At 35.7% G+C, this 24977-nt stretch overlaps 1 protein-coding gene across 12 annotated transcripts in view; it reads left to right on the top strand.

Annotated features, from left to right (window-relative positions):
* PMCA (plasma membrane calcium-transporting ATPase 3) overlaps positions 1–24977 on the top strand; it is a 169505-nt gene that overhangs the window by 65779 nt on the left and 78749 nt on the right. For 9 of the 12 annotated variants that reach the window (XM_076131213.1, XM_076131212.1, XM_076131216.1 and 6 more), the window contains one exon: positions 15630–15697. The gene's annotated coding sequence lies outside the window, so the exon portion shown is untranslated. Of the gene's footprint in view, positions 1–8323; positions 8567–15629; positions 15702–24977 lie in introns of those variants that run through there. The other 3 variants (XM_076131214.1, XM_076131211.1, XM_076131215.1) reach the window with 2 other exon arrangements.

Here is a 24977-nt window from a genome sequence, read left to right as displayed (position 1 = left end):
TTTGGTTGTTTTTATTCAGTTAAACTATTAGAGAAATAAAAAGTCCATTTGTAGCGCGGTTGAGTGACGGAATATTTAAAAAGTACGCTTTTTATCAGTAAAAACGTGAGCATTCGGCTTACTGTTAGGCAGTTGTCCCACCAACAGCGAGTAAACGATTAACTATCGACTATTTTCTCGCTCAAGAAACGTACAATAGATATAACATTCCGTGTAAATAAAAGAGATGCATATACTAATAGTTGATGACACTGCCGCTTTACTAGTTTTGTTGCTAAGCGACAAGCTGTCAAAAATGGACTCGCCCAACGATTAGAACCACGGAATAATAAAAATGACTGGAAGAATCACTAAGAAAAATATATCAAATAAATTCATACTTTACTGCTCGTTAATAGAGTTTACTTTTATTTAGTTTTAATGTCTGTTCGAAAAACAGTCTCGAGCGAGACTTACTTTTAGAGCCTTTGTCCCTCTCTAACAGTTGACACTGTATAATGTTTGTAACTTATGGTGGTAATTTTAAAATTATTACTGAATTTAAATTCGGTAATTGTTGTTTCATAATGTTGTTGTTTCACATAATTTTGGTATAAAAACAATCAAAAGTAGTATTATACATTATTTATTACTCTTGATGCACACTAAGGATAGTTTGTATCTTGAAAATGTTATAATACTTAGTGATCCTTCTAGTTAGTACTAATTCTTCCATGATTAGAATACAAGCCGAGAGAGCAACCAGCTGTCATTAAACAACTACGCACTCGTTACTCGTTCATCGTCGGCGGTGGGACAAGTGCCTTATGGCTAGTCGATTACCTGAACTGGGTTTAAAATATTTATGATGTCTGTGTAATGCTGATACCGTTGCGCCATGTTATTGACGGCATGTCTCCTGAGTAACCAGTTGACAGTAACTCGTTTTTAGTTGGCTTTTTGCGATGATGTAATTCAATATAGCAATTATAAACTGCGGTTCTATGTTTTTAACGCCTAATTATAGTTGCGTGAGTAACCGTTGTCACACTAATAACCTCCAGTTAGGAATTTTTAACTTGTTTTGTTAATTAAATGACTGTAAGAAACTGCACGCATACCGTTCGGTGAAAGATATGATAGTCGAATAAATTTGCTTTATATCGTTCATCGTTTGTTAGAAAATAGAGATAGATATGTCTTTTACGGTTAGCCGAGCGTATCATACCTACATTTTAGATAGAATACAAGCAATCTGGTTTTGCAAGTGTTCCTAAACGCGGACACAGAGCGGTCCGGGTTCGATCGCGGCACGGGCTGGCACGACCCGGCGCAATCGCGCCCCATTCACTGTAATGTCGGCCCGGTTATACCAACCAGTCATATTGCATCTCTGCTTTCATTCTATAACAGTTTTAAAAACATCCTGTAAAAGAGTACACGAAATTCGTGCCTATAAAACGGTATATTGCTTTTGGAAAGCACACAATAACTAATTGTTAAGTACCCTACAACTACAGAGACGAACTCGATCTCAAAGTCTAGTTATCAAGTACTATTGTGGTGTAATTAAATAAATTAATAAAGTACTTGGACGACCCACTTTCAACGCACTTAAATTTTTTCACAACATAATTTTTAACGATGACTTTTCTTTTATTTCCAGGTAAAAATGACCAGATAACCCCAACATCTTTTATCTTCATACAAAATTATTAGACGTAAGTACTTTTTCAGGAACTGGCAGCCTCTGAAAAATGCGTAGACACGCTACTTACACGATTCAATAGAGCCCCTTTACCCTTTGAATACGTTTCGATACTCAAAGCTTTTGCTCAAAAGAAAGAAAAAATATACATACCCCTGAAATTAATAACCTTTCTTTTGGTTTGCTATTGTGGAGTAAAGCGAAAATCTTACATTATCTAATGGAAAGTTTATTGAAAATGTGTGAGATTATAATAATACAAGTAAGGTACCAGTAACTGACGGCTGAATGAGGCAAAAGTAGTATGTGGAGATCTTAACAAATGATGATTTGTAATTTTACTTTGCAAATAAATATATACTTTTTTTAAACGTTTATTTTCTTATCTATACTAATATTATAAAGCTGAAGAGTTTGTTTGTTTGAACGCGCTAATCTCGGGAACTACTGGTCCGATTTGAAAAATTCTTTCAGTGTTAGATAGCCTATTTATCGAGGAAGGCTATAGGCTATATATCATCACGCTACGACCAATAGGAGCAGAGTACCAGTGAAAAATGCTACAAAAACGGGTAAAATTATGATTCTCTTATGTGACGCAAGCGAAGTTGCGCGGGTCAGCTAGTAAAATATACATTGCTCTACAAATTAATCTACCCCGCAAAACTTTGACGTTTGATGGCGAGACATGATTGTACAAAAGTATTTTCTTTACAGCAGATATAACCAAACAGCCAAACAGCCGTAGCTAGCCTATTCTGCACAGTCGGTTTCTTTTGTGAGAGTAAGAGCTTTTTCGATAGCTAGCCGGTTGTCGGTAGTCGATAGTGGTAGGGAATCGCGGTACCGATGTCTTATCAATAATTTAATAATAATTTACGGTATATCTCGAAGGCCATCAAAGACGTATTATAGAATATCTTATCCTCACTTAATGACATAATTATCTATAGATTTCAATGTTTTATCAGCATTGTGTAGACACAATGGACGTGATTGTTTCTAATCTGATTAAGAATTATGTTTTTTGTGATAATTACTTTTAAGTAGGTCGTAAATAACACGTGTATTCTATTCTATTTTTAATTCCGTTATGAGTTAGTTGATTGTCTTTTGTATTTGGTTGTCAAGCCATATTACTATTTTTAAGTATTTTACAAAGAAAAAAAGTTCAAGGGCATAGTCTTTCCGCGATTGAATTTCTTCGACGGCTAAAAATCACGTGGATCTCTGTTTCGTTTTTTGGAAAGAACATTCAGTTCAAATGTTCCATTATGCTGAAATATAATACAAAATGAAACTCGTTCATTCATTCTTTGATAGCCATAAATGACAGCGCACAAATATAATACAATAGAATGACCAATATTGCCTAGCATTACAACTATTTTCTCATTACCCCACTGAAACCCTAGACATTTGAAATACACAGCCATAACAACATGAGCCAAATATTTCCACATACCGTGGCCTGTTTTAATGGCCATTACTGAATAAATGACCCGCATAAAACGTACAAAAGGGCGAAGCATTGCTAATAAACAATATATTTAACAATAAAACTATCTGATGAACCGGAGCTGCCAACTCGACGGACATTAACCAGCTTTGTAAAACAAATAGTGTACAAACAGTTGCTATAGTTTTAGTACGTTTGGCCTATGTCTTACCCTGTTTACGATACCTAGTAAATCGTGGAGTTATTGTATTTGATTGTGGTCTGAATCACTTTGAAACGTTTACATATTCGCCGCTCGGTAAACTATCTGGGATATTGACAAGACGATATACTGCTGCACCGGGGGTAGATAAATGTGACAACGTATTGGTTACAGTCTAATTTATACTGCTAAAAAGCTCTGTTGAGAAAATAGATACGAAATATCAGCTAAAACGGATATATTGATCTCTAAATGTGAAAGAAGCAAAATAAGTTTGCAGGGACCGATATAAATCAGATATGCCATTAGAAAAAGAAGTGATTTTATGTATGTACTTAAAACAGTTCAACAGTAGCAGTCCAATATAAAATTAATTTAAACCGCTTTTAATAACTTTCGTTCCGTTAACCCAAAGAGCCAATATTGAACTAAATACCTAAAATAACAATGGAAACATACTCTATAAAATAGCTTCGAAAATATTTAGTTCTTTCCGTTCATTGAACTATTAGAATTACTTTTGTAGCTACTCGTGCTATTTCGTCTTCTCTCATATTGTTCGTGGCCGACCTTTTTCAAGCTCCCTTTTCAGGTACGACATTGTAATTAATGGTTTTACTCTGCATAATGTAGTATTGTGAAAGCTTTTTAATTTATTAATGTGTCAAATAATATTTCCCTTTTTTATGGGAAACGAATTAAATGACAACGGTTCGGGAATTATAATGATTGTTCTTCATAAAAGCAGATTTTTCTTTAAACTTTCTAGACATTGATGCCGCCGTCGCAAAAGCGTCGTAGAATAAAATCCTCAGATTACATAGACCTCTCCAATTGTGGCTGTTGTCCTAAATATGTCCTATTTTAAAATCTAAAGAAAAAGTTACGTAAAACAGTTTCGAGATTACTTCACATAAATCAAGGGATTTCTTAAGGATTTGGTAAATCGAAGCGTCGTAAATCAGTTTGTATTAGCATTGCCCTTTCTAAACGCTTAGGTTTAGATACAAGTTTCTAACTAAAGCTTGTATTTGAACGGGTGCGCTTTATACAAAAAGGCTTTCTTGCCACTAGGACACTTTTCAATATTATGTTTTCCATATACTTACTTAAATTGCAACTTAAAATTATTATTCATAATACTTAGAAGCTTTTATGAAAGGTAAAGCCCCATGAATGGTAAACCAGTCATAAACGAAGCCAAATGTTTTAACATTAACTACATATAATATTACTAAAATGAAATGCAACGTCGTAAAAAATACGATGGGCCATGCACGCGATTGTGGCAAAAATAACGCCAGGTAGGTCAAGGCGTAGCTTGTGTGCCCCACCCTTTATTGCATGGTTCCTTTCGTGATATCGAAACTGGTTTTGAGAGAAGGGCGGAATATAGGTCGGTGTACGGTGTTTGTATATTACCATTCTGCTGACCTAAAGTTCCCTATAAAGCGTATGAGTTTTCTGCCTCGTTTCATATCTCTGTTGGGGGATAGCTTTTTATATGAAGAGAATGGAGTTTGGAGTTCTGTAATGTATCTATGGTTAAAGATAGATAAAATTGCGATTACTAAGCATTTGTGACTTGAGTATGTAGTTCAGGTTAACAGTTAATAAACTTAAAGTACCAAATAGTGTAAAGACAGTATCAACTTTATTCCACGTGTAAAATTTCCATTGAAAAGTCTTAAATAACTTAGAATAGTATGACTAAACCTAGCAATGCATGGGAAACGACACAGCCGGTACAATCAGACCCTGAAAGTTTAAAACCGTTTGACATGTAACCCCAACAGGGTATTATAGTATTACCTGTGACGTTTGTAGCCGCTAGTGACGGTAACCAGTAATCATTGGAAATTAGAACGATTTGCTTGCAATTGATGCGGGAATATGACCACCTGTTACGGCTGTTGCTAATCAATGTGGAATTGATTTAAGCTTCATAATGCTTGCTGGGTGTAGAAAGTGAGAGTGTTCGGATATTTAGTCGTATTTTTTAATTTTAATAATTCGCTCGAAACACAGGTTATAAATTGATAGGGATAATATTATATACCCATTTTATTATCCTACGAATTCCCTTAGTTCTAGTGAGAAGCAATCAGATGGCCTATTTGTACGATGTATCACTTTGATAAAAAGTCAAAAAGATCACTCCGTAGTTGTGAGACAATTTTAAGTGAACGTAAGTTTTTATGAAAAGCACACGTTAACCAATTGTATTAGTCTCGTTTACACATACAATATAAGTAATATTATTATGAACGGTGTCGCTGAATCGAATCACTTGAAATTCTTCAGTAATTCGTTCAAAGAGCATGGATGTAATTTAATTTGGCGAACGAAAAGCTTGCCCCCAGGTTTTTAATTATAAACATATTTAAAATCCACGTTTGTTCCCTACAACGAACAAGTACTTACCGGGGAAACAATTTTTCCTCCTTCTGTGGGAATATAATCTTTTTTTCTACGTGGCTTTAGGCCTTTTTTTTGGAAAAAGTGGGAGCTTAATAAGGGTCCCGCTAAATTGAACACCCCTTGCTTTATCTTGTTGCTACTAAAATATTGTGGAAAATGTTTTGACTTGTTACTTTTTGTCCGTGATTATATTTTCAGTAACATTTCTTTAATTTTATTGTAAGGTTTTTGGTAGTTAATACCGTTTTACTCAACAAGAATTGGTTAAATATAATTAAAATACACGTGGTATTTCTAACTCGTTCGTTAATATTTACTATAAGGCTACCATGATTGCATTTTCAATATCTAATTACGTTTATGTGCAGAGCCGTTCTAGAAAATAATCCCTTGTATCGTAGCCGCTCAACAAACATTAAAATTACTACCACACTGCACTCACTCTGAAAGTTTCATAAAAAAGGTATTAATACACGTTTACAGACGCTACACGTTAGTAAACTTATACCTTTTACTTTTATAGGCTTGTGATAAAACAATAGTCAATAGTTGAAAACAGGATTCAAATTAAAGGGGTACCTTTTTAGTTGTGTGTTTTCGAAAAGAAATATTTAACTGAATGATAAGAAAAATGTCTCGAAAATTTCGTATTTTTGGCTAGTAGTACCTTAGTCTGGTAATTACCTAAAAATGCGTACATAAAATCTATTTTTGCAGTAATACTTGACAAACTAAAAAAGGGAGGTACTTAGTTGCCAAACAGAAGTTCCTATTCCTCTTATAGTACCTACGGTACAGCGCTTTGTTTCCCGATTTAGATAGGTTTATATGCTGCTTTAGTAAATACTACTTACTAAACTAAACGCCACTAAAATATAAAAATTATAATTGTAATTTACAAATTATTATTGAACCCATTAAGGAAATTTCGTTAAAAAGGCAACTAACAAATTTATTTCGTAGGTAATAGTATTATACATTAACCCGCTCGTTAATTTCATGTGCAATGTGATTAATTAATATCATATTATTGTGCGGTTAACACGTTAAAATATGTTGAAAAGTTATGTGTAATAATTGGAAACCAATTTAATGAAAGTAATTATATCAATCTGATATTCGGATGAGCGAAGTTTATGTGAATAATAGTAGGTTTAATATAATTGACGTAGGCATTTAATTTATAGGAAAATTATTTCAGTATTTGTAGCTAAATTATTATGTACAGGAACGTATATCTCTCAATGTAGGTTATCTATTTTGTTTCTTTACTAAATTTGGTCAACAATGTTATGTTACTTAGCCTTACAACTTTACAGTAGCAAAAAGCCTTCCTCATTATATTTTATAACGTATTGTTCGGTGTATAATTTGTCCAGATTGCGCATAATTGTACGTTTTATACGTTACATTGAAACTCCAGTAATCGCACTGTATAAGGTGAACGTAACAACAAACTCTGAAACAGTGCCGTACTTGATATAATGGATGGATTACGCACAGACGAACCCACGTCCCTGCCTATATTAATGTCTTAGTTTAAACACTACGAGTTAGGTCTATAAAGTGAGCAGTATACCCACTAATGTCTCGTGACGTTGCCCACAGAACGTTTATTACAGAAATACACTACATACCTAAAACCTCACGTACACGATTAAGCCGTAAAGAAGACTCGTGTTACATAACCTTTACTGCTTTGTACCAAGAACAAGTTGCTTTATATCTTTACTATTTACTCACGTTTTATCAAACACATATCGTTGTGAAAATATAGCTAAAAACTGTGCAACCAACTAATTATCGTAAAAAAACTACAGGTTACGTAACACCACGCGTTTTTCTCGTTACTAAAAACAAAACGTATGCTACAAACGAAACGTACAAGTCGCGCTTGCCCGTTTTTTCATCCAATCAACACAAACCCCTTCCGTGGGGATTTAATTAAATATGAAAGGTCCTATGTCGGGTGTCGTAACTCTACGTCGATTATTCTTTCAACTCCTCTCTCTCGCGTTCGGTTACGTCCTTTTCTGGCAACCTATATTGTTTCCGTGCCAAGTCTTTATATCGAACCGTACAACCTAGCCAGCTTTATAGATTTTGCATGGGATTCCAGAGATTCAGTGGCGAAAGGCGCTCGGTAACAGATGTAACGGTTGCTATGCTGGCGTCGGGCGGCGGAGTGGTAGTGGTTACAGGAAGTGCATGAGTAGTAAGTACGTAGGGGTAACCTTGGTGGTGCAGCTGAGGAGGGCTCCCGCCGCGTCTGCCCGGGCCGACGTTCGATTTTCACTTGGAGCATCAGCGCGGCCGTGTCTCGCCCGGGTGGGCGTGGTCTGCGGGCCGGTCAATAGCACGGTACCGTGGCTCTCGCTCGCGCACGCGACTCGCTCGTAGCCCCGTCCCTGTCCCCCCGGGGATGATTGAAACGTCTGATGCCGCAGGCGCCCCGCGCGCCCCCTCGCCAAGGACGTTCAGTGAATCCGTCCCTCTCTGCCGCGAGAGCACGTGTCCCCGTTACTATTTCATAATATAATGTGTGCCCCCTTGGTACCGCGCGAAAATTCACAACCAATTATGAGTCAAGTGCCTGATAAATTAGGTGACAAATTTGATGCCTGAAAGGAATTCCGGAGTCGCTTTTAGCGATGTGCGAGGAACTCAGCATTCGAGGACTATTAGGTGCCCCTGTGAAGTGATATGGAGATAAGAAGTTGTTCTGGGAACATCACCTCTTCGTGTTTTCCGTCCTGTGCACTCTCTTACCTTGCTACTGCACTCGTGATATTTTCAGGTATGTTGGTCTGAATTTTCTGAAGCATCGACGTACTATCGATGCGGCGAATCGGCGTGGCTAAGTTAACCTCATTCCGGCACATCTTCGACATGTCGCTTGGAGTATAGGAACTCAGCGTCGTTACATTTCCATAGACGTCGCCTGGCTGTCGCCGAGAGTCTAGACACATAATAATTATACTACGAGCCAACGAGGGCGGGTATTCTGGAGATGTGACTCACCCGAATTCGTCTTGGGCATCGATCGTATCTCATCTATTTGCCGAGGAGGTCATGTAGTAATCGAATAAAACGTATTGTCTGAGATAAAAGCTGTAGTAATCGTTTATCGCTCGTACAAATACAAAATAAAGTAGTGACCTCGATGCGTGCTGAAGAATTCATTGAATTATTAATTAAATCCTTGGAAGTGTGGCGAAGACAGAGGGGGCGGGGTATCGAGGCGATGGTGACGTCACTCGTGACATCACCGTGGGCTGCACGCGGCTGATTCACGCTGCAAGGCGTCGCGGCGCAGCCTACGGCCCGACCACACCATACCGGTTGGCATTGATGCGATGTGATCATCGGCAGACTGTCACGGCCGGAGTTTACGCAACCGACACTATGTGCTGATAAAACGCCCACAACGTATACCAATTCTGATTTATATAGCAACAACTGTTTTTGATTAGACCCGGTTATATCAAAGTGAAACATATATTTTTTTCGCATATCAAATTTCAGCTGTAAATTTATTAAAATGCCGATTTAGTTACGTAGAACGCGTCTGTTTAAAGTATGTACTAAGTATGTCTATGCGAATGCCCCGTAGTGGAATTTACCTTCAGATTTTATCCACATTCCGCAATGATTTCGAAACTATTCGGTCTATGTAAAATTTTATTGTTATGTGCAAGTTTCTCGTGAACAATTCATGCTTGAATTAACTGTGGCCGAACAGCAAGTAACAAGGTAATATAACCTCGTTATAAAATATACCTATTTTTTGTTCGTACTGGCTACGAAAACGGGATATGATCTCTAGGTATGTTGTGTAAAATACACTTTTTTAAAATAACCCATAAATGTGATTTTTAACTCAACCCTTACTGAACTTCTTAAAATTATCACTTTTCATGCAATACGATGTTAGCAGTTTAGTACAAAACTAAGTGTGTCAGTAAAGTTCACAAATATAATAGCTAAATTTCGAAAACCGAGTTATAATTCACTGAATGTGTTTCACGATGTTATACAAATATGTTTATACAGAGGTTTGTACGGACCTTTACCTGTTTTCTAAAATAATATGGAGTAAAATCTTGTAACTGTACCAATTAAGATTCAGTAATTGGTTCGTTGGTAAGATAACTGACGGGATCCAATCTACTGGGTACTAACAATTACATAAATTAACCTAATTAACAAATAATACACAATGTAATTGAAATTCTATGATTTTACACCAATTTGTTGTCTCAAAAACAATGTTTTTGTAATAAAAGGATGTACGTAATTCGCAGTGGTATGAAAATTGAAATAAACCACAAAAAATGTGTAGGTGGTCTATAATTAACACCAGTTTTGGGTTAACCAATGTTTTACCCGTTTAAATGTACCGATTTTTTGTCACATTGTTGTATGAAACATGGTGTCTTAAAAAAATGACTTAAAATCGTGTTTAACTGTGCAAGTCTTTAGTAATCAACTATTTTGGTGTATCAATACACACGTTTAAAAGCTTCTATTATCATCCAAGTGATAAATATCGAGTTATGATAAAAAGTCGTGCAAGTAAAAATTGCGCTGTCACAAAATTGTGTTTCAAACGTTATATAATAAATAGTACAATAACGTACATATTGTACATTCTGAACTAATGTGCCAAAGCCTTAAATCTGACTAAATATTTTCCAGGAAACTCAACCAAGGCAAGACTTTACTCAATAAATAGTGATAGTAGTTAAATGTAAACAATCTTACTGCACTATTTGTTCAGATAACGTCAAGATGAAGACGTGTGTAATGTCGCATACGACAATACAAATATGACATGATCATTTTTATCTACACTCAAAGTTATGTGTCAAAGAGTGTTCTAGTGACTTAGTAACATTGTAGAAGGAGACTTTGTAGATAGAAGCACTGAAAGGAAGGCTGTGTTTCATTAATGTAGTGTTTAATTCGTGATAGCAAAGCCTAAAGTTACGCCTACAACTGTTACGCAAAAGAATTCGGTGAGTATAAAAAGTTATGATTAATCCGTGTTTAAAATATCTGCGTTAAAAATTTCACTACGACACTATAGATTTTGTCTGAAATTATACTAGTTTCATACAGTCCGACAACTTGGTAGCTAAGCATGAACGATTATTCTAGGTTATAATTAAAACATTTTTGTATTTTCAAAATACAGTAGCTGTAACAAATAGGCCACCGTCAGCCGCATTAGCTTACAGGTCACTTATTGTAAATTCTGTATGCCAAGTATTTAGACTAAAGCAAGATAGATTTCAAAAAATATAGTGAGTCGCGGATATAAGTTAGTTTTAATAAGACTGAGAAAATAAAGTGTAATAGTATAAGTGATAGTGGAATAGCGTGTCTGTATTCCATTATACCTCTTAGGCTATTGACGGGATCCTATTCTTAGCACCATTAGCCAATAGCCAGGCCATTTGTAGCCATCGGCTAGTCACTAAGTAAGATTCCTGATTTCCCTTATTCCGCCGGCTACACTTAGCCAGCAATCTTAATCTAATCTCGCTCAACTCGAGCTAACTTTATGTTACCTAAAGTTATGTACTTGATAATAAAGACTGAATGAATTTATTTTGCCGTTCTGCTACATAAATCGGGAATAAAGAAGTCAAATGTGGATTCGATTATTCGATCTAATATTTTGATCGGTAACTTAAACATAAAAATAATAATAATATGATGTCTGAAAGAAAGTCTTTATAACATACAGATACCTAAAATAAATGTATACTAGGTTATCGCTTTTTTGCTATCTATACTTAGGTAAATTTGCCTTGAGCTAAATAACGTTAATTACTTTAATTACACTTTTAATATAATTCCATGTTTACAGTGATTTGCCTTGTTTAATATTCGTTCGCGAGTAAATCTCTTTAATATTCTTCTTAATATTAGCTGTCAGACATTGTCATAATAACCTGTTTCGTAATGTAAATAAAACGTGTCTGTTTATTTTGTTTACAAATTAAATATATTACCGTATCTTGATAGTTTTGTATACACATACTCAAATAGTTGCCGAGATAAAAATAATGCTTGCAAACGTGTAATAGTACAATATATTTCTAATCTTTTATATGTATTACAATATCTCGACTACCTGGTTATTAAAGTATTAAGAAGTAAAGATAACTTTAGCGTACGAAGTACTGGCAATTAATGCCTTCATAAATGTTGAAGTATTTAAAGCTACATTACATCCTTTTCTTTCAACGGTAACTGCACTTTATGTGAACGAAACATAATACTAAAGTGCTGCTTAAGTGTCAATGAAGTCGTTTTATTTTTTAAAAGGGATTGAAAACATTTTTATCGGTGAGTTTGTGTCTTAAATATTATCAATTAATTGCCCTGTTTACCGACAGCTTCACTGTGGCCTACCAGTTCAATTATCGAATAAAATTACGTACAAAGCAAATACGATTTGTTATGCTAGACGCGGGGGCGTACTCGACAAATATTTGTGAGGCTGCCTACCCTACTGAGCTTATCGTGTTTGATCCAACTCTCGACACTCTTGTGAAAACCTCCTCTCTTGAGATAAAATCTGCTTAGACTCTTTAATTATGAAGGTCGATTGACGATAATGGTGTGATGATAACACTCTTTTAAACGGGATTACAAGCTTATATTAGGAAGTGTTAGAGAAAATGTATAGTGATTTACCTATCTGAACTAAGCTGTTCGGAAAACCTGTTTCTTATCCAAGCGTTTACCTTTTGCCGTTACTGAAAACATGACTGAATAAGCAGTAATAATAGCCCAATCTTCCCTCATCCAGCGCGATGTTTTAATAGTCTTTTAGTAAGCTTTTTCAGCCGCATTGAGGCTCTAGTCTCTTAACCGAATGTTGTCTAATCTCTAGTTATTAGACTCTATCCGTGTTTGCGCTCTCTGGGACGGGAATGGTTGTAATCAAATGCCTAACTCAAATGCAAGTTCGAACTCAGACTTACTACAAAACTTGTTCTATCTGTAAATGTAAATTTTAAATCAAGCTAAAGATTTATCAATAACTTCGTTTTTTGGGTCTATAAGGGACAAACGCGTTTATTAAGATATTGGTAGATTTTTTTTTGTGGGAGGAAACGTTTTACTTAAGGTTTTTACTCGTAACTACTAACGCCTTCAATTAATAACTGAATTATAAATGTGTTAGTTCTAGATCAATAATTTTTGGTTACGTTCGTTACGTAACGCCGTAGAGCCTGGGTGCCAGTCATTATGTTATTTACGGTATTAGACTAAAAATAATTAAAATCGATACGGGTAGAGCTTTGGACGTTTCTATAAAAATCTCTGAATACATTTGAGCTGTAAGTTCTTGTGTGAAAGAGTGTAGAATTAACTAATAAATAACTACACAATAAACTTTAACGTACCAAAAAATACGTAATTATGCTTTTTTTTCTAACTGGGTATGGAGTAGCATGGACTAAACGCCAAGTACTGTAAATCCTCGGGTTATGCTTTAATTCATATTGTCTTTTTCGAATATTAACACAGGTTTACCTAGTTATCCTCATAAATATTACATAATTAAACATTACCACATGACCACTTCCACATGACCGACTTTTCTTGAAAATATAGGTATTTTAAACTGGAAAATCTTCGTGTAAAACGTAAGATTCGATTAATTAGAAATGGACGTGATCTCGATCTGTATCCCCGGAGAGGTTGTTCAATAAAATTAATGAGATTGTAAGCCCCTACCTAGTGTATGTAAGAAGAAATTAAGCATTCGGGGACGATCGCTTCAGTGCTTCATTTAGAGCACTTTAATAAAATAATTGGTGTATGCTCATTTATACACGAAGCGAAAATTGACAGATTTTGTATTTTTGTGATAAAATCGAATAGGTATTCAGTCCATAAATATTTACGTACAACCTCACTTTATCTATCTGAAAGGAATTCCATATAAGCTCGAGAAATAAACTATGCAATTACTCAAAGCAGTATAACTGGTTTAATATACACAAAACCTTCGGGAGGTATCGCGAACGCATACTCATAACTAGCTCAAAGTTAGCCGAATATCCTATAAACCCGTAATCTGTACACTAAACATTAAGTTGGGTGCAAACTGTAATACCCAGAGGTATTCAGGCTGGAGTATAATTAATTCTCCACTACACTGAGCCAATTCGAATGCCTTAAATGCGGCCGCACTAAGGTCCGCCTTGTACGGGGACAAAGGCATACTCTCACTACGTACCATTTGCTCTGAAAGGTATTCTATTGTGATTTATGTGTACACGAATTGTACGAATGTTTTGGCTTTTTTGTCACTGCATATGGAACAGTTGAACTAGTTAGTCTATAGAGCGATTAGTGCTGCATCGTGGTCGCGTACGCGTTGCGGACTGACTTTGTTCGAAAGATTCTAAAGTAATATAGGATGTCAACAAATAAAAGACACAATATCACGGCATTTTGGTTTTATAATTGAGCCAAGTATTTTCTCGATTAAATAATTTTAATTAGTCTTAACTTTAATATGTAAGCGTAAAATTCAAAATTTATTTTGTTTGAATAAAAATTAATCCGACGTATCGAGAATCAGTAAAATAAATATACTATTTTATTGCGAACCATTTAAAAAGCTTTCTCAGTTCGTTCGGAAAATTAAGTGGAAATAAATATTATATTCTCTTTTAAAAACAGTTTTAAAAAGTGGTGGTCGGAAATGGCAATTCCCGTTCGGCTTTTCGACACGTGATTTTATTGAAGCTTGGTTTATTTCAATTTGCAATATTATTTTCACTTTTTATTTTGTTTACAATCATTCACGAAAACAGGATTATTTTGTATTAAAACTTTACATATAAAATCGTAATTACATATTAGTTTATACGCTAAAATACTAACGGGTTTCTTATAGTATCATAAGCTTTGTTCTATATCTCGTGTGTAAATGAAGAGGTAAAATACAAAAGTTGAACATCCACAACACATTACTGTAAAAGCATTACAATCGTAGTTATTACAGGGAACCGTATCCGGTACAATATGCATAGCACACCATCGCAATTAGTCATTCGGCCTAATGCTCGCTTGCATCGGGACACGGAAGCGCCCGAGAATTCCAGCCGCCACTAAATATAAAACGGTCCGGTTGCATGTATTGCTTGCTCAATGCTCAACTGTTACCGGTTAATGGCTTGTCTTGTATGAAATACCATACAGAAATAGACGCGAAACAAACTTATTGCGGAATTAAAGTTGTACTTTTGAAGAATTTGGCTGTTTTTTTACCGCGTGACCAAAATTTTCCAACTTATGTTAATCACTTGTCGTTCTAGGACAGTGTTAGATGGAATGGATATTCACTATTCCAACCTAAATCGTATAATTTACATGAAACGTGTGGTAATTGATGCTAAGTACGAGTTTTTGAACATTTGCATTTGTTCGAATCAAACTTGGCCCGCTTTTGCAGACCACGTTAATGAATGTGCAAATATTGAAACGACTGCAGTCTCTGAACTGTGTTCAAAATGCCTACGTATTATGTACTCTCTGTAATTAAAACTACTCTTTATTTTTAACAGGATACGCAATCAATTCATAGTCAAGTTTTTCAAACAAAATCAATATAATTTCGGAACTAAATACAGTGGTGAATAAAGATATTTTGCTTTATATTTCATCCTTAATATCCAAAAAAGAGCGTTAACACACCGATTTCAAGCTCAATGAAACACCATCAGAACAGTTTCCTCTATTCAGTTCGTTTGCGGCGTTTGAACATTCAAATCGAAAATGTTTTTCCTGTTTCAGCTAATAATAGATGTTTTGTTTCCTTGTTACAGTTCGGGGCCTGCAGCATAATAGGGAGCCATACGCCGCGGCGGAAAGACGGGTGCGACACGCACTCGTGGTACGTATGTAGATCCTTTTATATTTTACCTTCCTTAGTAACTAACTTCAGAAGTCATGGTTTTCCTTAATAATATTTCCACTATGTGTATCAAACAAGTCTGGAGAGCTGAAAGAATAATTACATTTTAAATAATTGGCTTAATCATTGTGGAATGATGCTAACAGAGCTAAAATCTACCATCTAATAACTCAATAAAGGGCTATATCCCCGAAAATCACGTTCATTTCGTGAGGTAATGCTGCTGTTTTAATCTGATCGCCTAGATTTCTGCCATCACTCAAAACTGCATAGCTTTCACGACTACCCTCACAATTGACAGCTGTTTAAGTGTGTGTGCATGTTCTACCCGTATTTCAGTTGTCGATACGTCAATTCTTTTCGTGTCTCGCGTCAGACTCGACGACGCGTTCCAATCCAAATTCAATTTCTCTTTTGTATCGATTTGTTCATTCGAGGTCACTCCGTTCTGTTACAAACGTTTGATTTCGACAAATTAACTTTTAATTAGAAACCTTTTATCCAATTCGCTTCCGTTATTCTCGGCTCCTTTTACAGAAACTTTGCAATGCAAACTGAAGTCCGCTAGAAATATGCAAAGTTATTTTTTACAATAGTATCGCGCTTCGTCGAGACTGGTTTATTAATATAATTTCTAAATATACAGACACTTTTTCTCTATAATGGGAATTAGCATTGTGCTCTCTGAAATAGCTTCAAGTATAAAATAAGACCTTAGTTGATGCATATCACGTCCACGGTCAGAGGCGAGGTTCCCGCAAATCGAATTAAGCTAGACGTACTGGGTAAATGTATAAGCTTCCATTTAGATTGCACTAACAATGCAAGGGTATGTTCGATTAGACGAGTATCGATTGCGATGCGATATGTCGAATGCACGGTGTAATCCCATTCTATCTTGCCAACAAGTCGTTTGGTGAACTGGAAGATAATTTGTGCCCACCGACCGTGCGGTTCCTCATTCTATTCAGTCTGATAGGATTTGGTACCACACTACTATTATTGTAAGCCTCTTGTGTGGTAGACAGTTTTAACAAGTAAATGCCATGTTAAGACCACAATTTCACGATGTTGATATTATGAGACTTTATTGTTTAAGGATATTTTCCTTGTAATGTTTTTGATATTGTATATTTTTGATATATTGTTGTGCTGACTAGTGTCATTGACAAAGCAATTTGGAATTTGGTCGAGTGTAAGTTGATCGCAAAATTTGTTCCCGGCGCACGACCCAATTAAATTTCATCATCATCAATCTTCCAAGCTGACCGCGCATCACAACAAAAAGCCGACCAAAATCAAAATCCAATTACAAGAACGAGTCCAACTCAAAACACACCCATTTCATCACGATGTCTTCAGGAGCAGTTCCCTAAATATGATTTCTATTACGAAATCAAATCGACTTTGAAGTCAGGCTTTTAAAGCAGATTGAATTGATAGCATGATACTTGCAGTGAACGTCTCTAACATTTTTCTGAACAGAAATGCAATATGTGAATTTTATCGAGGCAAAGGAATGTATCTTTTCAAATAGTGAATACAAATTTAACCGTAAAGTATTGAAATAAACCTTGAGAGGGAATCGTAAACACGTTTAACAAAATACACTACAATAAAACACTCCCCTCACCTCCATTAACTCACACGTAAATCAGTTCATTGCATAATTCCCCCTCGTTCCCAAATCCTATTGTGATCAGAAGCGTTTCTTTAAAAACAATGGGAAACTTGTACCGCTTAAGTTTAAAGGATTGTTGCGAGCCTATTGTTATTTGGAGCCCGGGGAAGCGTTGTTGGAATGGATTAAACGTATTAATTCTTCAAGACAGTTTCATTCAACTTAGTACGACTATACGTAATTGTTTAGAGTAACATTACGTACGAGTGCGGTCGCGCCCTCCCTCAGCCGGTTAACCAGGCTGCAATCAATTAAGCTTGTACTGCAAACTAGTTATTGGAATGGTGCTTGTGTTGTAGTGGATATTGTTAGGTCTCGTGTGAAGCCCGCCTGCGTGACTGCACGTTAGTTTGGCTTAGTTGCGACTTGCCTATGAATAAGAGAACAAAGCCTGACACTATTAATGTCGGTGACTGAATGCTGACGCTTGCAAAACTGTGCAATTCTCGCTACCGACTGAGATCGGCTTTGATGAATTTTGTATTTAAATCGAGTTTGTTTCATACACGTTGAATCTGCTTACTTGAATGCTTCGTTACGAAAATATGAATCTATTGACGTTAGTAGAAGCTTATCTTTTCAACCAATGCGAATCGTAGCTTTCTTATATGGTGTGATGCTGGTCATAAATCCGTTTTTATTGTCTTTATAAATATTGAAAAGACACTTTGTTATCCGAACCCAGCGATTGTCTTGTAAAAACGGCTCAATCTCTGGTTATTGTCGTCTCTAACCGAGATTATTTCTCAAATATGTGTTGCTCAAGGGACGCTATAAATTTTAATGTCGACGAACTTGGGATAATATAACGATGTTTCTTAGGAAATATTTCAAGTAAAAAGCTTGTCTTTATCAAAGTGTAAACTATTTTGTGTTGGTGTCATGCTCTACTGGGTGCTTCGAAGGGTTCTTTAACCTCATTTTTTCTTCTCCTGTCATTCGAAGCCATTGTGCTTTAATAGCTTTATGTTTGCATTTCTATTCAACCTTGTATGACTCCAGTAAATCAGTTCTATGTCTACTGCTAAAGGACGTGCCTTAGTCGTCTGGATAATTTTATGTTACTCCAGCGATTTGCTTGTAATTCACACTGATTGGACTAGAGAGCTTAGTCTGCAGTGGGACATTGTGTAACCTTTGATTAGATTGTAGCCAACCTTGGGTTGTAAACTTTATCTAGGATAGATTTCAACTTTAGGGTGTAAAGCTATCTAAATAGATTATTCGATCGCCTTGATTCCATTCTTTTAATTACATTTTATTTGTTGTCTTCAACATTTTAGAGGTTCATTTTGTAATCGATAAATTTGAGGTCTTGATGACGTAATTCGATTATATCACAATACCATTATTTATTATACGTTCACATATACTGAATATTTTGAAGTACCATTATCGTATAAGGCAAGTCTGCTCGATGTCTGTTTATACCGCAACTCCAAAAAACCACAATCGGTTGACTCAAACATGAATATATTTCTGCCATTTATGGTGCCGTAATGGCTTCAAAACGTCACATTATTAATTTATCGGTTCAAGCACAAAAATAGCCTCTCCAGTCGTTTAACTCCAGTTACTGGAATTTATTGATATTCCATTACAAAGATAACAGTGCGATTGCTTTACGAAATAAGTGAAATGACTTCAAGTTTCCTACGAAACTGTCTACATTATTTCTATCTAACAAAAACTACGTCTTAAATGTCATTCACCTTATTTTTCATTCTTCAATTATGCGAATAAACAAATTATTGGAATTATACCATTCGTTCTGTTTGTCTTAGTACAACAAAAGACAAGTAAACTATCAATGGTGTACACAGTAGGCCGCAACCCTCTGCATAATTTAGGCCGTACCTTAGATACACCAACAATTATCCAGATCGATAACAGTCAATACTATTCACTGCCACTGTCTATACTTATGTGTTAAGATATGTATTTCATAATTACCACTCGTGGCGCATAATAATAGGTTGCACTTGACACTACCATATCGAGTATTTGAGAATCGTACAGATCGATACAAGGCTTCTTAATCTCAATAAATTACAAAGGAATTTATTTAGCGTTTTGTTTGCGGCTATTGAACTCTCGAAATGTAACTTTCCAAGCAAGAATTTCAATGAAGTACGAAATTGTTTTACACAAAATAGCTTCACGAATTTTCTACAATATAAAATTGGTTAATATACAAGCTTATTTCGCCAAAAACCGACCGGGTTAACCCACTTAACGCAATTTATATAGGGATTGTATATAATTAAAACGCACCGGTTTTGTGTCGAACGCAAGGTAATTATCCATTCGGCCCTTTAACCATTTCAACTTTTAAATATTGTTTCAAACAAAACGTCGATCGTTCAACTTTTAATGAAGCTAGCATTTTTATAATGAGAAAAGCTAAAGAGGAACGTTATCTTAGTTTATTTTTAGGGTAGATTAGCAAAAGGCGCCGTAAAGCGAAGGTTTTAAGCTCAAAAGTCAACGCGAGTCACGTTTTAGGGATGCTTTCTCGGAAACGTCTTAAATGACTTTCTTTTCGTGTTTCATTTCGAGTAAAGAATGTAGTGAGAGATTTTTTATTGTTGACGTGCCTTGAAATAAAGCTGAAATTTGAGAAAATGGATTCTACTTATTGTGCTAAGAAAGTTACTGACAAAAGACATCACGTGTTTAAGCAAAGAATAGGAAAGCAAAAATACGAACCTACCTAAAAAACGGACATTCCTATTCCTAGTTGATCGTTCACTTCTAACCTAATCGGACATATCGATTCAAAAAAGCCCAGTTTACATATAAAAGTGTATTAAGTTAGTGACAAAGTAATGTAATCAACTTGGTGGTGGTCAAGCGCAAGTCCTGATTAGTTCGACTTGGTTTAACTGAAGCGGCACGTGCCCGGAATGTTGATACACGTGTACAGTTCCACAGTTCCACTCGAGAATGGAAACTCCATCGCCTTTGTTGCACTCCATGTGAAGTAATGTTACTGTTAGACTGAAAAGCTTTTTGGTAACGTTTGAATTGTATAAAACGTAGCAAGTGTTATTTGAAGGATTTTTTTTATTTGTGGAAATAAAACGCGTCAAGGATAGAAACGGCTGTCATTTTTTATCACCAAAAAAATGTGCAGCGATAAAAACCAGTATCGGTATCCACATACGAAAGCGCTAAATATCGTATCGCTTTCCACCCTAAAACTGAACATCCGAAAAGGGTAAACAACCCTACTATTTTACCGACTCCCCTTAAAACCTTTCCGAATTACATCAAAAACAGATCAAGTCGAGGCTTTTATCGTGTACTTTGCCAATCGGTTTCCACCCCCGATTTTCCCATTACGTCGGCACACATCGGGACCGCAGGGTAGTTCACGGGAGTCTGATTAGCGGTGCGGTGACACCAGCCGGCCATCGGTCGTGACTCGTGCCTCGCATACGCTATTTACCTCCTTTCAGTTTCTCGAACCCTAGTACTTCGATACCATATTTGATGGCTTTTGCTTGCTATTTTCGACGTTGTATTGCGGATATTGGATAAGTTCGAAACGTGTGTCACTATGTTCGGCAACATGATATGAAAATGTACTCTGAAATACAATTCGATGATATTACATTTATTCGTAAACATATTTTAATTCAACTTACCAAATGTATTGGCAATTTACATTTTCGAAAACAACATTAATACAATCATGTCAATTAATTATTTTTCTCAGTGGCAATGTCCAATTAAAATTTCGTGAAAGCCTCACTGGAAATGCTCGATTCATTAGTACAAAATGTGATTCTGCCGTTACACGCTTCGTTTTGTCAGTAAACACAGTCGCCATTTAAATATTTGTGTCAGTGTATTGTAGTGAGTGCATTTGTGTGTTCAACTCACCCGGTGAATTTTAAAGTCAATAGGTGATTGCGACTTGGCAACAATAGAATGGAACGAAGATAGATAAATTCTAGATTTAAGAGTTTATTTTCTTTGTGTAAGATTTGTGACTGCGAGTCCTTTTTATTCTGCAGTTTGTTATTGGATTTTTCGCTTTTATCGCGGAATGGATGGGAGATAGCGTATCTCAGTAACATAGGGATTTTAAGTCCGAGCTTTGCTGTCTACATGACCGTATCTGTTGCGAAAAGAACAACGAAAACGAATTCAATTTCGCAACATCCTCTCCATTTTTACACCAACAAAATGTTTTATTCTGAACATAATCTTCGTCTTCGTCGTTATATAAATTGAAAGAGTGTTTTTTAACGAAACGTCACGGATATGGAGTCTTATAAAGCGTTTTACACGTACATATTCTTAGATAAAGGTGTCACACACTGTACGTGGTTCTCATAATAATCGTGGTGAGGGTTTCTCCTCACGTTCCCCGTGCCGCCGTATGAATAGAGCATGACACCATGAATAAAGATAAATCATTGCTTAGAAAATTGGATTTGGTTGTGTAGTTACATTAACTTGGGACTGTCAAGTTCTGTTTCTGGATGCTACGGAGGTTTGAGTCCAAGAAATGTAATTGGGGCGATGGAGAATGGATTAGCTGGGATCTCTGGGAATAGGAATAAACTTGAGTGTTTCCGTTACAAGGAAACTAGCAGTAAAGTTTATTTTACAATATTATTTTACTACACCTTTTCTGTAACGTTAAAAAACTGTTTTATTGTGGGACAAGTTTACTTATTTCTTGCGTTTAATAACATTTAAGTTAATTACGGGCTACATTAGACAGACGTACATTAACGTTGAAATCCCTAGAGACACGTAGTTTTTCTTTGTAAAACTACCCTACGGTACTTCGGCCGTTACTATCAGAAACTTTGACACTTCTTTCGAACTCGCTCGCTTTAAACTTTGTTTCCCTGCTTCCTATTCAGGGCCGTACGCTTCCCGGACGTGACGTCATCGATCTACCGTATTGGCTTGCACGCCGCGTCAGGCTGGCTTGCATTGGTAACAAGTTTTAGGCTGTGAATTCTTCGGTTAAGTTTTAAGAATATTATTTTGTTAGACGCATAAACTTTTCCTATATTGTTCTGGTGTAAAAATTGTAATTGGTGTGCCACTAAAAACCTTTTCAATGCCGTACTAAAAAGTGTGAAAAATCCTACCTTAAAAAAGAAAGATACGGTTTAATTCATTCAGGTGCTACAAATAAAAAAGAAAGAAGATTGGAAAAAGGTAAAGAAAAAGCTGTGAATAAGAGCGGCGTTAACATCGGACGAGGAGTTATTGGTCTTCCACTTCAACTTGTTTTACTTTCATAGTAGTTTCAATATTAAGCAAGTGATCCTCGCTCTTTTTGCGAAACTCGAGGTGGAAAATCGTTGAAGGTAGCTGGGAGAGAACGATGAAATAATAATCGGTTTTAAATTTCAATTTTACGAAATGGATAATTATAGTACAAGCAAAACTATGAACCCGTAAATTAAACATCAATACCAAACAACACTAATATCTTTTGTTGGAGCAATAAAGAATATTCTCATAATATATATAAGTGCGCTACTTTTTATTACTAATAATTTTTATCCAAATTAATACACCATTCGACATTCTGACCTCGAAACAGGTGACTAAACCCATAACTCCTCAATCATCGCTAATCAAGATAGCCAAAATAAATGTCTAGTTAACTTCTATATTGGACAGTAATTGTTGAAATCGTTCAGCAAAATCGACGAGCCTTAATAACTAGTAGGTTTGCGAAAATTTTCAGGTGTGGCTCTGATAAAGCCAGTGGCGGCACGCGATGCCACCGTATATTAGAACCATTCTCTTATAATTTATATAGTGTTGCTATGACCTTCCCATGATAAAAGCTAAGGCTAGGTTATGTTTTTCTCTTGTATACTAAGCCATTTGTGTAGTGATTTATGGTTTTTCGATTTTTCTCATTACTTATAAGTTTGTACGTGAAAATTGTATTTTTCTAGACCTGGAAACTAACTGAAAGCTTTCAGTAATATTGTTGTATGTAGAATATTCCCACAGAATTTTCGAATATAAAAATCTGTTATACTTCTTTCAAAGCCAGACTTCACAAATACGTTTTCTCCTGCATTTCTGCTTCATTATCATGCCAAACAAAAAGCATTTATTCTCCAACAGGGCTGTCCAAAACATTGTTATGAGCTTTTTCATGTGTATCTTTTACGATGTGCACGCTCCAATTTCCAAGACAATTTAACAGAGTTCCCACATTTTATATGCCGGCTTCATCCCTGTTATTTATAGACGACAAATATTTGGAGTCGTGTCACGGCGACGCTTTGATGTGAGGTTCGCTGTATCAAATTTTAAGTTAGATTTTGGTGACGATGTACATTTTTGCTGCTTGCTTTTAGATTCAGGTGGGAATTTTCTTAGATTGATCTATATTGATGAACGATTTATAAATAGTTTCGTCTACAAACAAGAATATACTGTTATACATTCAGAATCGACGAATAAATCAACTTTATCAACAACATAACTAACCACAGGACTAAGATTTATAGAACGTCCAACTTTCAATATCTTAGGATCTCATGTATTAAATTATTGGTAAACTCGCGACCGGCTTATAGATCACACGCGGACCTTTCATCAATCACAAACGGTACTACGACGCTTGACGATTAATCCTGTAACCGATTAGGGGCACTTTCAATCAAGATTGTTTGCCAGCACCAAGTTGTTCTGCAAATGCCATGATTGACCCACTTGGGAGACTTTATACTGTGGACCGCGGGTCCCGGCTTTTAATTGCTTTCTAAACATGTGTGGATGGCACATAAATTAACGGAGTTTTGTTCGTGGTGATGTATTGGAGAACTGCTTAGGCCTTTATAGCTTGATCAAATATAGTAGTAATGAAAATCATAAATGTTTGAAAGTTTGAAACTGCTTCTTTGTCTAGGTTTCATATTTTTGGCTTTCAAAAGAACAAATAGTACGTAAGAAATAAGTTACAGAAAGAAGCTCAAATGTGCTTGATACATATTATTTCCTATATTGCTTTTGTGCAAAAATCCGGGGTTACAGTATATTTCTATACAAATAAAATAAATGGACAAAAATACACAGGCAATAGTAAATCAAATAAGGGTATGTTTGCACTAGCGTACCAGTTATTTAGTCGGATTGAATATTTATTAGACGCAAACAGAAATGTAGTCCGATGATATTATTGTACGTACAAAACTATTAATTACCTTGTTTATGCGGATGTTCTATTATTAGAATAAATATCCGGTATTTGTATAGTATTATCTGTATACTTTAACATTTATAATTGCATGTCAGAAAATTAATTAGATTTAGAAAGTAGAATTGAAAGACGTTTATTTATAAAAGCGACTCTACATAATACTGTTTCTTGAATAATATTTTTCGTCATTTAAGACGTGAGTAGACGAAATCAATATAACATAGTGTCATACAAAAGAAAAAAAAACGTATTTGTTCTCCATAGCATCCCTTGTTACACCAGCTCCTTCCGTCTCAATTCTATACCCTAAGCCTAACATAAACTACAAGTTATTTATAACCCAATAAAAAACCAATAAAACATGTTGAACAAGCCAAAGA

The sequence above is a fragment of the Anticarsia gemmatalis genome, chromosome 25 (assembly GCF_050436995.1).
Source record: "Anticarsia gemmatalis isolate Benzon Research Colony breed Stoneville strain chromosome 25, ilAntGemm2 primary, whole genome shotgun sequence".
NCBI classification, from domain to species: Eukaryota; Metazoa; Arthropoda; class Insecta; order Lepidoptera; family Erebidae; genus Anticarsia; species Anticarsia gemmatalis.
Note: the sequence above shows the minus strand (reverse complement) of the source record. Positions and strands in the feature narration are given on the sequence as shown.